We start from the raw sequence: 13993 nt of genomic DNA, 5'->3' as shown, positions 1-13993 counted from the left end.
GTTTTGTGATTTAGCTAAAGAAATCAGTGTATGGGGTAAATTTACTAAGATTCGTATTTTCCCGTTTCAGGTCAAAGTTCAATCACGAATGACATCGAAAGTGTAAAACTGCAACTTTTTGAATTTATTACGACTAATTTACTAAGCTGTCGTATTCGGATTTTTCTTTTGTTCCGATGTCGATGTCATTCGTGTTTTTTTTTTTATTTTTACGGCAGTGATAAGCAAAACACTGCCGACTTTTTAAAAATGAATCTCGGCCGGATCTGTGTGATCCGTGCTGGGGTTCATTTTTTTTTTTTTTTAATTAAACCCTGTAAAATCACAAAAAAAAAAATGCGTGGGGTCCCCCCTCCTAAGCATAACCAGCCTCGGGCTCTTTGAGCCGATCCTGGTTGCAAAAATATGGGGGGGGGAAATGACAGGGGTTCCCCCATATTTAAGCAACCAGCATCGGGCTCTGCGCCTGGTCCTGGTTCCAAAAATACGGGGGACAAAAAGAGTAGGGGTCCCCCGTATTTTTAAAACCAGCACCGGGCTCCACTAGCTGGACAGATAATGCCACAGCCGGGGGTCACTTTTATATAGTGCCCTGCGGCCGTGGCATCAAAAATCCAACTAGTCACCCCTGGCCGGGGTACCCTGGGGGAGTGGGGACCCCTTCAATCAAGGGGTCCCCCCCCCCCAGCCACCCAAGGGCCAGGGGTGAAGCCCGAGGCTGTCCCCCCCATCCAATTGGCTGCGGATGGGGGGCTGATAGCCTTTTGTCAAAATGAAAAGATATTGTTTTTAGTAGCAGTACTACAAGTCCCAGCAAGCCTCCCCCGCATGCTGGTACTTGGAGAACCACAAGTACCAGCATGCGGCAGAAAAACGGGCCCGCTGGTACCTGTAGTACTACTACTAAAAAAATACCCAAATAAACACAAGACACACACACCTTGAAAGTAAAGATTTATTGCATACATCCACACAAACATATACACATACTTACCTTATGTTCACACGCAGGTCGGTCCTCTTCTCCAGTAGAATCCAAGGGGTACCTGTTGAAAAAATTCTACTCACCAGATCCAGGGTCCTCGTAGCATCCTTTTGTAATCCACGTACTTGAATAAAATAACAAAACGGAGACCCGAGCCACGAACTGAAAGGGGCCCCATGTTTTCACATGGGACTCCTTTCCCCGAATGCCAGAAACCCACTCTGACTTCTGTCTAAGTGGGTTTCTTCAGCCAATCAGGGAGCGCCACGTTGTAGCACTCTCCTGATCGGCTGTGTGCTCCTGTACTGAGTGACAGGCGGCACACGGCAGTGTTACAATGTAGCGCCTATGCGCTCCATTGTAACCAATGGTGGGAACTTTCTGCTCAGCGGTGACGTCACTTTAGGTCAACCGCAGGGCAGATAGTTCCCACCATTGGTTACAATGGAGCGCATAGGCGCTACATTGTAACACTGCCGTGTGCCGCCTGTCACTCAGTACAGGAGCACACAGCCGATCAGGAGAGTGATACAACGTGGCGCTCCCTGATTGGCTGAAGAAACCCACTTAGACAGAAGTCAGAGTGGGTTTCTGGCATTCGGGGAAAGGAGTCCCATGTGAAAACATGGGGCCCCTTTCAGTTCGTGGCTCGGGTCTCCGTTTTGTTATTTTATTCAAGTACGTGGATTACAAAAGGATGCTACGAGGAGCCTGGGACCCTGGATCTGGTGAGTAGAATTTTTTCAACAGGTACCCCTTGGATTCTACTGGAGAAGAGGACCGACCTGCGTGTGAACATAAGGTAAGTATGTGTATATGTTTGTGTGGATGTATGTAATAAATCTTTACTTTCAAGGTGTGTGTGTCTTGTGTTTATTTGGGTATTTTTTTAGTAGTAGTACTACAGGTACCAGCGGGCCCGTTTTTCCGCCGCATGCTGGTACTTGTGGTTCTCCAAGTACCAGCATGCGGGGGAGGCTTGCTGGGACTTGTAGTACTGCTACTAAAAACAATATCTTTTCATTTTGACAAAAGGCTATCAGCCCCCCATCCGCAGCCAATTGGATGGGGGGGACAGCCTCGGGCTTCACCCCTGGCCCTTGGGTGGCTGGGGGGGGGGACCCCTTGATTGAAGGGGTCCCCACTCCCCCAGGGTACCCTGGCCAGGGGTGACTAGTTGGATTTTTGATGCCACGGCCGCAGGGCACTATATAAAAGTGACCCCCGGCTGTGGCATTATCTGTCCAGCTAGTGGAGCCCGGTGCTGGTTTTAAAAATACGGGGGACCCCTACTCTTTTTGTCCCCCGTATTTTTGGAACCAGGACCAGGCGCAGAGCCCGATGCTGGTTGCTTAAATATGGGGGAACCCCTGTCAATTTTTGCCCCATATTTCTGCAACCAGGATCGGCTCAAAGAGCCCGAGGCTGGTTATGCTTAGGAGGGGGGACCCCACGCAATTTTTTTTTAAAAATAACCACTTTCCCACCCCTTCCCACTGATATACATGCACGGATCCCATGGATCCGTGCATGCCTATCCAATCACGGATATAAAAAGCAGGTCTGTTTTTTTTTTGCACTTTTTTACGAGTTGTAATTTTTCACGGCAGTGTTTTTTTTTTTTTTTGCTTTGCACTTCTTAGTAAATGACCGAGATTCATACTTAAACAGCCGCGTTTTGACCGATGGTGTATTCATTCGTATTTTTTTGGATGACCTTCCAAAAAAATACGAATGCCCTCATCACTGCCATGATTTAAGTTTAGTAAATGACCGAGATGACACTTTGAAGAAAAAACGGCATCTCGGTCAAAATCGGGACCTTAGTAAATTTACCCCTATGTGTGATCAGATACAGGATCACGATATATCAGAGTGCTTATATAAAAAAAAACAACCTGTTCTGTATAAATCAACAAAATGATGGCATGGTTTAAGGCTAAAACTGATAAAGTTAAGGGTGTAACTTTACCATCATGGGTGTCAAAATATGGACACTGGACCCCATGTATGCGTGAAGCATGCAAATATGTTACCTTGGTCCGTTTAGCGGACCCCAGAAATGCTGTGGTAAATATTGATTTAAGTAAAATGACAAAAGGTGAACGAGTACAATGTGCTCATGTATTATCTATGTGTGCTCAGGCTTTGTTTACAACAGAGGAAGAAATGGTTAAGTTAACTGATGAAAACACTGTATTGAAAGAGACAACTAGCTGTCTTACGTACATGTATTAGAGATCAGGGAAAAGAGATTGAAACTGTAAAAGATAATGCCACCCAATATGTTGTAAATGTATTGAACCAGACACAATTGAACAGGGGAAGGCAGACAGTTGACCCTTTAATGGTTAGAACTGTTGTAGAAGGAAACAATTGGGATGGACTGTGTAGAATAGACCCAGAGGAATTCACAGATGATGGTATTGAGTTTGAGGTGAATGGCGGAGAATTACGCCCGGTAACCACCTCCAAAGTAATATCACATAAGAAACAGAAAAAAGATAGAATAAATGTGTCAGGTAACACTGCATCAAACAGTGCAGAGAGTGAGGATGAGGAGTCAGAAAAAGAGGGTGATGACACCACCACAGAGACCCGTAATTATACCCCTAGTGAAATTACAGAGTTGGTTGCAAAATACAGGCAGCAAAAGGGACAGGGACTTTTGCAATGGGTCCTACAGATATGGGATAATGGGGGAGACTCTATTATGCTGAACACCACTGAAGCATTGGGGTTGGGTTCCATATGTACAGATCCACGAGTCAGACGGCAGTTACAAAATCACAAAGTTGGATTACGTGTCCGTTCTTTATTGCATTGGGTGAGAGAGGCAATAGCTACTGTGTATGACCATCCCTCTGATCTCATTCCCCTTGACCCTTGGCCAGATTTGTGTGCAGGTATTGAACGATTGAGAGTGCTGGCATGTATGACTGCTTTTCAGAAAAATGTGGGGGGGAGACAGGTTGAAGTTGATTGGGAAGGTCCTGATATGACCCATGTCACACAGCGTATGATGTCTTTCTTTCTACAATCAGCCCCACTGCATTTGAGAATGTCTTTGTTCACTCTTTTACCTGGCACAGCTAAGCAGGTTACTGTGTTTGAAATGATTACTGTGTTAGAACAGATGAGTTTACTGCAACCAAAGGGAGTAGCTCCAGACAAAGTAGTCCAAGCTAGGGCGCTGGCCATCCCTGCTAACCAGTACAAAAGCAAGATGTGGCATGATAGACCCCCCAATAGATACAGACGTACACGTAATCAAATGTTTTTTGATCTGTTGAATGCCGGGGTCCCAAAAGATAAGATTGATGGCATTGGAAATGATGCTATGTTTGAAATGTGGAAAAAGATTCAGTCTAAGCTCAAAAGTGAACCAGTTAGTAGACAAAACAATGAAATGGGGGAGGGAAAGCTGGTACAGATTACACAACCCTTTACCCCCACAGCCAAAAGCCCTTATGCAGAGGCACAGGAAATGCTAAGGGAGGTGACCCAAGGGGGTGGGAACACTGGGACTTCCCCCTGGCCAATGTCACAGCCCCTATGAAGGGGAGGCAGGTCCCGGAAAGCAAAGATACCCTACAGTATTTGTTTAAAGAAACACCGGGACCGACGCCATTTTGCTAATGTTAGCATACAGTGGAATCAAAACACACAAACACAGTGCGTAGCCCTGCTCGATACTGGTGCTGAGGTTTCCCTATTTCATTGGGCAGGCATCCTACATGACACCCCATCGGGCAAACATACATGGGTTGCTGTAGAGGGACTAGGAGGTATGCAGACATGGGCTGCCCGGATACAGTGCAGACTCCAAATAGGGGACGGTCCCTACTTTGATGCTTCAGTGTTGGTTTCTGAGCTCCCCGACAACATAATTGGAATGGATATCTTGAGAGGACAGTCCATAGACACATCCTCTGGTAATTATGTTTTTGGGGGTTCTGTAAGAGCCTTCATGGTTTCTGCACTAAAGCCGGTAGTTAGAGGGAGTACAAAATGGTCACCCATACACATACCTTCTCCTGCACAGCCAGCTAACCTGAAGCAATACCACATACAAGGTGGTCTGAAGGAAATTGGGGACACTGTTCAGGCTCTGCTACAAGATGGAGTATTCCGTGAAGCACAAAGCATTAATGATCAAGTGTATCCCGTGAAAAAGATACAGACTGTCAATTGACTCTTGGGGACTAAACAAAGCGACACCACCCCTAGCTGCAGCAGTACCTTAAATGATAACTTTGGTGGAACAAATCTCAAACACTAATGGACAAATAGCCTTACATGCTAGGGTGGATTTAGGAAATACTTTCGTTTCTGTACCCTTTGCAGCAGACAGTCAAGAATTTATGTGGTCTGCTGAACAAAAAGAGGTTTTTCAAATTGCAAAGCAAGCTATCACGGTGCATAATGTTCTGAGTCCACTACAGTCAGATCAGCCATTCTTTCTGGATGTAACTACCACAGAGCATGGAACGTCTCGGGGCTTATGGCAGGAAAATGCAATCAAGGGACAAAAGAAGAAGCCCATTGGATTCCAGGAAAAGCAGTTTTCCTCAGCACAAAGACAATACTCTCCCTTAGAAAAGACTTTTCTAGCTGCATATAATGCTCTCCAACATGTAGAGAGCACAACCAAACAACAGCCAATCACAATACGTACAGACCTCCCTATTGCAGTATGGCTGAGGCAAGAAGGATTTGAATCACGTTCTGCTTGTTGCACGGAAGCCCATGGTACAGAACTGGAAGTGGTACTTATCAGAGAGGGGAGGAGTAGCTTCTCAAGAGCCATCTCAAGTCACCTGCCACCTTACAGGAATTGTTACTTTCCAATCCGATAGCACTGAACAGCTACCCCCACCGTTGAAAGAAGAATCTCCAGTTTCAACTGCTGAACATTACTCCAGTTTAACAGATGAAGAGCAGAAGATTGCTTGGTTTAAAGACGGCTCCTCTACCCTGACACAAAGGGGCCGAACTTGGACTGCCGCAGCATTCCAATCTGTACTGGAGGAAGTTATATATGTGAATGGTGAAGGGGGACCCATCCAAAATGCAGAACTGCAAGCTGTACTGATGTTTCTACAAGAGACAGATGGTCTTTGGATAATCTACACTTACAGTTGGGCCCCGTATAAAGGTCTCACTATTTGGATGCCCTCGTGGAAAGAAGAAGATTGGAGAACCCATTCCAAGAATTTATGGGGTGGGCCTGAAATATGGAATCAAATTTGGAACTACAACTCATGCAGGTCTATCTCAATTGTTCATGTAAATGCACACACAGGTTTCTCACCTAATGACACAGCTGATGCCCTTGTACAAATCAAATCAGCCACTCAATCACCAGTGGAGGAAGATGAAAAAATGTACATATACAATCTGGGATGGTGGGCGCATGAACAATGTGGACATAGTGGAGCAGAAAGAACCTATGATTGGGCAAAGGAGAACCATGTGTATTGGGTGTACCATATTCCATTTTATCCAAATGCAGCAGGATTAATAGGAAGAATGAATGGCCTCCTTAAGGAACAAATAAGCAAAAGAATGCCCATGCACACTTTAAAGGGTTGGGACAGTGACCTACAGGAGGCAGTATGCTGTTTGAATGAAAGGGTCCTTACAGGAACCACCCCCTTTCAGAGATTGTTAGAGCCCATGCCACCCAGGCCACCTCACTGTGTCATATTCAGAGCTAAGTATAAGCTCCTAATTGATAAGAACAATAGGGACAACCAGGTTAGGAAAAAGAAGGGGGAGATAGCAGCATTAAGGCAAGGAAAAACATGCTATGTTCTGGTTAAAGGTGATGCTAACCCTGCCTATCATTTGTATCCAAGAGCATGCTGATAAGAAACTTAACACTTGTTTATTTTTCCCAACAGGTTGAACCAAGATGTATGCCGGCCTGAGGGAATCTCGCCCTGACCAAGGAGTATGGTGCTATGAATCAGGCACATTCTTGATGATAGTTGGATTCATCTTTTTGTTTTCTTTGGATCATGTTTGAACAGCATACAGCAGACCAGACATTAACTTTGAAAGCGAACATAAAAAGATCCAGTAGATCACTCTATGAACTGGATTCAGTTTGGGAGAAAAAGAATATTGGACATAACACTTAATAATACATAGAAGCCAAGGGTGGATTGTAACAGTATTGATTTCTGACCTACAGCTAACTATTTGTCTTCTATGTATAAAATGTGTACACATAGCTATTTATTGTATTGTAAGACTTTCATTGTCCATCTTTGTAGGAACAAGCTGTTTGTTGTTAAAAAGAAATTGTTCTCCTTTTCAGCTTACATAACAGGCCAGACAATAGGTCTATTCGTGATCAACAAATGGATGTTTACCTTTGATTAAGTGGCCTAGACATCTAAAAAATGCAAAGGTAAAGGGCTATTTGTCCTACATTAGAATTCAATACAACAATAGATTTCCTAATATTGTACAAGTGACCAGGGACTCCAATGACATGTGGATGGAGATATGATCCCTTGACCACCTCTCAGAATTCTGGGTTAAATAGAGGGTCATGTCAGACTGATAGCAGCCTCCATTGAGACCTGAGATTGGCAATAGGGTTCCTTTGACTGACGAGACCTAGGCGCTACGCAGCGACAGGAGGCTCCCTGGGACTACACCTTATGCTAGGACTCTGATTATCCTGTATAACTGCCTTAAGGAACGTGGATAAGTATATTTTAATTATTGTCAATGATATTGTAAATAAATGATTTGTTAAACTGTATTAGTGTCCCTGACTCTCACTATACTTCCGATATAATAGTCCCACTGGGAACATATGGTAAGAACTTACCCTTGTTAAAACTCTTTCTGCGAGGTACACTGGGCTCCACAAGGCTCCCACCCTGACGCACTTAGCTTCTTTGGGTTGATATGGCATTAGCCGCTGACACTTCTCTTGTCGCGAGAGTGTGGTGTATGTGGCTACTAACCGTTGTCGTCTTTTTTCCTGCTACTGCATTGGGCTGGTTAACTAAACTGAGCTCCTGTGCTGGGAGGCGGGGTTATAGAGGAGGCGGCGCTGTGCATTCTGGGAACAGTCAAAGCTTTGAGCCTGTTGGTGCCTCGGATCAAGATCCTACTCTACACCCCATTGTCCAGACTTGTGGAGCCCAGTGTACCTCGCAGAAAGAGTTTTAACAAGGGTAAGTTCTTACCATAAAACTTGTTTTTCTGGCATGGAACCTCCCATATTGGATCACCTCATATGAGGCAACCATCTTCCCCAACAATCTTATGCAAAGATGGATGGACACTCGAGCAGGTCGGAGCACCATGCGGATCATCTCCTGAAGTTTTCTCGCCTTGACCTCCGGGAGGAATACCTTCTGGGCCACAGTATCCAGTAACATCCCCAGGAACAGGAGCTGCTGAGTTGGCTCCAGGTGGGACTTCTGTAAATTGAGAATCCACCCATGCTGTGACAGAAGTTGGATAGTGCTGTCAATATGGAGCAATAAAAGCTTCCTGGATCTTGCTTTTATCAGGAGATCATCCAGGTAAGGGACAACACTGAAACTCTAAACCCGGAGCTGGAACATCATTTCCGCAATCACCTTTGTGAACACCCTTGGAGCTGTGGACAGGCCGAAGGGTAGTGCCTGGAACTGGTAGTGATCGTCCAATAGAGCAAACCTCAGATAAGCCTGATGAGGTGGCCAAATCAGAATATGAAGATAGGCGTCCTTGATATCCAGGGAAACCATGAATTCCTTTTCTTCCAGGCCCGCTATCACTGCTCTTAAGGATGCCATCTTGAACTTGAAAACCTTTAGATAAGGGTTCAAGGACTTTCGATTCAAGTTGGGGCTTTACCGAACCGTCCGGCTTAAGTACCACAAACAGGCTGGAGTAATAACCTTTTCCACATTGTTGTAGTGGTACTGAAACAATGACGTGGGACTGGACCAACTTTTGGATGGCCTGTTGCAACGTAACTTGCGTATCCTCCAAAGCTGGTAAGCTTGATTTGAAAAATTGTTGGGGAGGAGCATTGTCGAACTCCAGCTTGTAGCCTTGAGAAATGAGGTCCTTGACCCAGGTATCCTGGCAGGAACCCTCCCAGACACGGCTGAAGTGACGCAGTCGAGCTCCCACTTCGAGATCCCCTCGGGGTGGGTGGGCACAGTCATACTGAGGACTTAGTGGAAACCGAAGTGGTTCTCTGTTCATGAGAACTGGTGTTCACAGGTCTTCTCGTCTTACCTCTGGTGCCTCTAGCTGCACTGGAGGCACCTCTGGCCCTAAATCGAAATCTGACTGAACAGACGGCCCTGGGTTGGAATGCCTAGCCAGCAGGGCCCCAGCGGGGAGAAACATGGATTTCCTCACAGTAACCAGAGAAATCCACGTATCCAACTCAACCCCAAAGAGCCATTCCCCAGAAAAGGTGAGAGATTCCCCACTGCGCTTGGACTCTGCGTCCGCTATCTATTGATGCAAGCACAAGGCCCTGCGTGCCGACACTGCCATGGCAGAGGTCCTTCATTAATATTGCCTATCTCCTCGTGCGAGTCACACAGGACACGTGTAGTGTCCTGAATGTGCTTCAGGATATTCACTGTAGTGACCAGAGGCATATCCCCGAAGAGGCCCTCCTGAATTTGAGAAGCCCACGTGTGAATGGCATTGGTCATCCAGCAACCCGCTATGACCGGCCTTTGTGATACACCTGCTGCTGTGTAGATAGACTTTAGTGCGGTCTCTATTTTTCTGTCCCCAGGGTCCTTTATGGTAAAGAATCCCGGGGGGCAGGCAGCACCACCTTTTTAGAAAGTCGAGAGACTAATACGTCAACCCCTGGGGGTTATTCCAAGAATTTCCTACCTTCGGGAGCAAATGGAAAAGTGTGCAAAAATCTTTTTGACACTTGGTATTTTTTTGTCTGGATTTTTCCAGGCTAACTTAAACAGGTCATCTAACTCTGCAGAATCAAGGAAAGTGACATAAGACTTGTTCTGTGTAAAGAAAAACGACTGCTGTGACGCAGCATCCTCTAGAGGGAGTTTTAGCACGTCCCGTATAGCCAGAATGAGGGGTTCAATACCCTGAGCAGAAGTGGAATCCCCACTAACGGATCAAAGTTCTCCCCATCCTCCTGTACATCTTCATCTGAATCAGAGAGTAGAGCAGGTAACTCATGCTTTTGTGGTTCTGAGTGAAGGGGGGGGGGGGGCTGTGTAACATCTGCCCTGGCAGCTAAGTCTGCAACAGCCTGTTGTAGTAGCTGAGTTTTTTGAGCATTAGCAGTAAGTTGTGATGACATATCAGACATCATATATTTAAGGGCACCTAGGCAAGAAGGTTCTCCCTCACCCCCCTCACTGAGTTGTGAAGATTGGCTGCATTGTTCACATGATACAGAATCAGTTGATAAGGGAGAGAATCTGGTGTGGCATACACTGCATAGTTTGTGTTTACCCATGTTTACAGTAAAGCACAATCACACATACACAGAGAAGTAATAACTAGCAAGCCTGCCCCTTACTGTATGTGAGAGGGAGATAGAGAGAGGGACCAGCACACCCCAGCTTACACTGTTATATCATAGTAAAACACCCATGATTACGGTCCTTTATAGGACATAGATGGTGTACAATAGTGGCTCTCCCCCTTTGCTACACCCTGTACCAGTTTTCCAGCGTTTTCTGAGCTGTATGCTTCTGTAAGCAGAGGAAGGCGCCAAAATACCGCTGGTCCCGTTGTAGCTCCAGCGCCATTGGGGGGACGGACGGAGCTACCTCAGAGCGGGGACAGTGTTTTTTATACTGGCAATGTCTCTCAAGTACCTTAAAAACCTCACACAAATGCTAGTTTACGCCACCGCTAGCCAGTGCACACAGTGGGCTATAGTAGGTCTCCCCCCCCAGGAAGGTCCCGATTGGTGCGTGCCTGCCGCACTTTGAATCAGGGGACCCCCCTAGCAGGGCCCCTTGTTTGTACTAACCACTGTCATCACATTCAGGCTATTGTTAGGGGTGTGCGACGTGCTGTGATTGTGACAGCTAAGGCGCAGTGCTCCGCTGTACAAACAACCTCTCAGGATGGTGGTCCTTCAGCGGGGAAGCGGCTCTGACACCTCGCAAGGCCGGTGACCCCCCCCCCCCCCAAACTCCCACGGTGCCGGTATGCTGTTGCCCAAACAGCATTCCGAAAATGATAAGTTTAAAAGAAACTGAAGACTCTCTGGAGCTGTGAGATATGCATCCTCTCCTGAGGGCACTTTTTTCTAAACTGCCTGTGGGAGGGGGCATAGAGGGTAGGAACCAGCCCGGACTGGTTCTGGGGCGCTGTGCGCCCCGGGTGGCAATAGGCGGCGTGGCTTCATACAGGGGGAGTGGTCATTTGCGCCCCCTGTACAGACTACTGTAGCGCTCTGAAATGTGCGGTGCGCGATGACGTCATCGCGCACCGCACAGCAAAGGTCCTCTCCACGAAGGGAAACTAGATGCATTCCCTTCGTGGAGAGGACCTTTGCTGTGCGGTGCGCGCTGATGTCATTGCGCACCGCACAGTAAAGGACCTCTCCACGAAGGGAAACTAGATGCGTAGCGTCTTTTCCCTTCACAGCGGCCAGCGGCAGCGGGGGGCAGCGGAGGGCACAGCAGCAGCGGATCTTGCCCTGGTGCGGCGCCCTCCGGGAGGCGGCGCCCCAGGCAAAAGTCCTGCTTGCCCGTGGCAAGATCCGCTACTGGAGCCAGCACACCCAGTGAGGAAATTTAAAGTGCACCGGCTCTATACCCCATCGTACTAAGGGGTGTAAAAGCAAATTTGTTAGCAGTTGGGCAAAACCATGTGCACTGCAGGGGGGGCAGATGTAACATGTGCAGAGAGAGTTAGATTTGGGTGGGTTATTTTGTTTCTGTGCAAGGTAAATACTGGCTGCTTTATTTTTACACTGCAATTTAGATTCCAGTTTGAACACACCCCACCCAAATCTATCTCTCTCTGCACATGTTATATCTGCCCCCCTGCAGTGCACATGGTTTTGCCCAACTGCTAACAAATTTGCTGCTGCGATCAACTCAGAATTAGGCCCTAAGTCTCCCCAATATCCCTTATGGATGCTAGAGAAATGACAGGAGCTTACTGGCTGGTGCATTATCACCTTCCACTTATCGCTGCTTTATCACTTCTTAATCCCTTCTCCAGGCTTAATACATCTGCCCCAGTATATGGTGCAGAATATGGAAGAGGATGCAGTGTATATTGATGCAGTATATGGTGAGGGGTGCAGTGTACATAGGGAGTGTGTGTGTCCATCCATGTCACACAGGTGACTATATTGAAAAAAAATCTGCATCACTGCCCCATCTGCCCCTACCACTCTACTCTCCCCAATCCCTATCTAACCCAACCCCTGCCCCCATGTCCTATCTACCCTTACCCCTCTGTTCTCAGTCCATCTGCCCTCTTTTTTTTCTCCTCCAGTCCCTATCTGCCCCTACCACCACTCTTTCTCCCCAACAATCAGATCAGTATTACTAATATTACCAGCAGCAGAGAGGCTGTAACATCTCCCTGCTGTTTCACTTTTAGTTTGAGCACATACCAGAGATGAGGAGTAGAGTTGGCTTTTTTTTTTTTTTTTTTAAAAGCCCATAAAGAAGTTTAAATTATACCCTATCCCAACTCTCTAAGCTCCATTAAGTGTGCTGCAAATGCAATTTAAAAAACATTAATAGCAATATTTTCGTTACAAATATTGCAGCTTTAAAACCAGTGTATATATCAGCCTCATATTTGGGGGTTTCTTTACACCCATGCAACATTTATCATACCAAATTTCATTGAAAAAATAAATAAAAAAGGGGGATTTTTGTTACTTACCGTAAAATCTCTTTCTCTGATTCCATCTGGAGGAAGCTGCGCACTTACTGATGGGTTAGAGCAGGGGTGGGCAATTATTTCAGCTGAGGGGCCACTTGACATTTCCTGTCAGTATCCGAGGGCCACACACAAAATAGCAGCTCCCCCCACTTGCCAAAAATATAGGGACGTGGCTTCATGTGGAAGGAGTGTGGACAAAAAATAATACAGATTTGTATTAGGCTGCACAATAGTCTCCATTATTCAAATTGCGCCACTTACACACATTACAGCAGGTAGAGCTCCCTTTTACACAGTACGGAAGGTACCCTTTTACACATTAACATTTTATTTAGGATAATTAAGCAAATTATCCAGTGTCTTATGGCCCCTGGGGAAAGGTGTGACACAGTGATAGGACACGGGGAGTGTGACACAGTGACAGAACACGAGGGGTCACAGATAAGAGTCGGCACACACACAGTCCAGTCTCCGGGGGCAGCCAGCATCTTCGGGGAAGCTGGACATGCCCCCGAAGCGAAAGAGAAAAGCCCCAGCAGGCCATGCCCCTTTCAAATTAAGCCGCACCCCCTTTTGGGCACCACACTGCTTGAGCAGGGGGGGGGTGTAATAGTACCAAGTGCGCTCCAGGTGTCACCACACCCGGTGACGCCTCTGGGCGACACGGTGACAGAACACGGTGGGGTTGACAGTGACAGAACACCATGGGGGTGACAGTACACGGGGGGTGTGACACAGTGACAGAACATGGGGGGGGTGACACAGTGACAGAACACGGTGGGGGTGACAGGGTGACAGAACACGGTGGGGGTGACAGGGTGACAGAACACGGTGGGGGTGACAGGGTGACAGAACACGGTGGGGGTGACAGGGTGACAGCACACGGTGGGGGTGACAGGGTGACAGCACACGGTGGGGGTGACAGGGTGACAGCACACGGTGGGGGTGACAGGGTGACAGCACACGGTGGGGGTGACAGGGTGACAGCACACGGTGGGGGTGACACGGTGGGGGTGACAGCACACGGTGACAGAACACGGGGGGTGACACGGTGACAGAACACGGGGGGTGACACGGTGACAGAACACGGGGGGTGACACGGTGACAGAACACGGGGGGTGACAC

The 13993-nt window shown here is 47.1% G+C and overlaps 1 protein-coding gene and 1 long non-coding RNA gene across 2 annotated transcripts in view; one reads left to right on the top strand and one right to left on the bottom strand.

Moving 5' to 3' along the window:
• LOC135055563 (uncharacterized) overlaps positions 1 to 7222 on the top strand; it is a 224165-nt gene extending 216943 nt beyond the window's left edge. Inside the window, exon 3 of the long non-coding RNA XR_010243776.1 lies at positions 6892 to 7222. This is a non-coding gene — a long non-coding RNA (uncharacterized LOC135055563). The remainder of the gene's footprint in view (positions 1 to 6891) is intronic.
• The window catches only part of CDC6 (cell division cycle 6), a 103416-nt gene that overhangs the window by 87964 nt on the left and 1459 nt on the right, over positions 1 to 13993 (bottom strand). The window lies entirely within an intron of this gene.

This window comes from Pseudophryne corroboree, chromosome 3 (genome assembly GCF_028390025.1).
Source record: "Pseudophryne corroboree isolate aPseCor3 chromosome 3, aPseCor3.hap2, whole genome shotgun sequence".
In the NCBI taxonomy this organism is placed as follows: domain Eukaryota; kingdom Metazoa; phylum Chordata; class Amphibia; order Anura; family Myobatrachidae; genus Pseudophryne; species Pseudophryne corroboree.
This window is presented reverse-complemented; position numbering and strand designations above follow the sequence as displayed.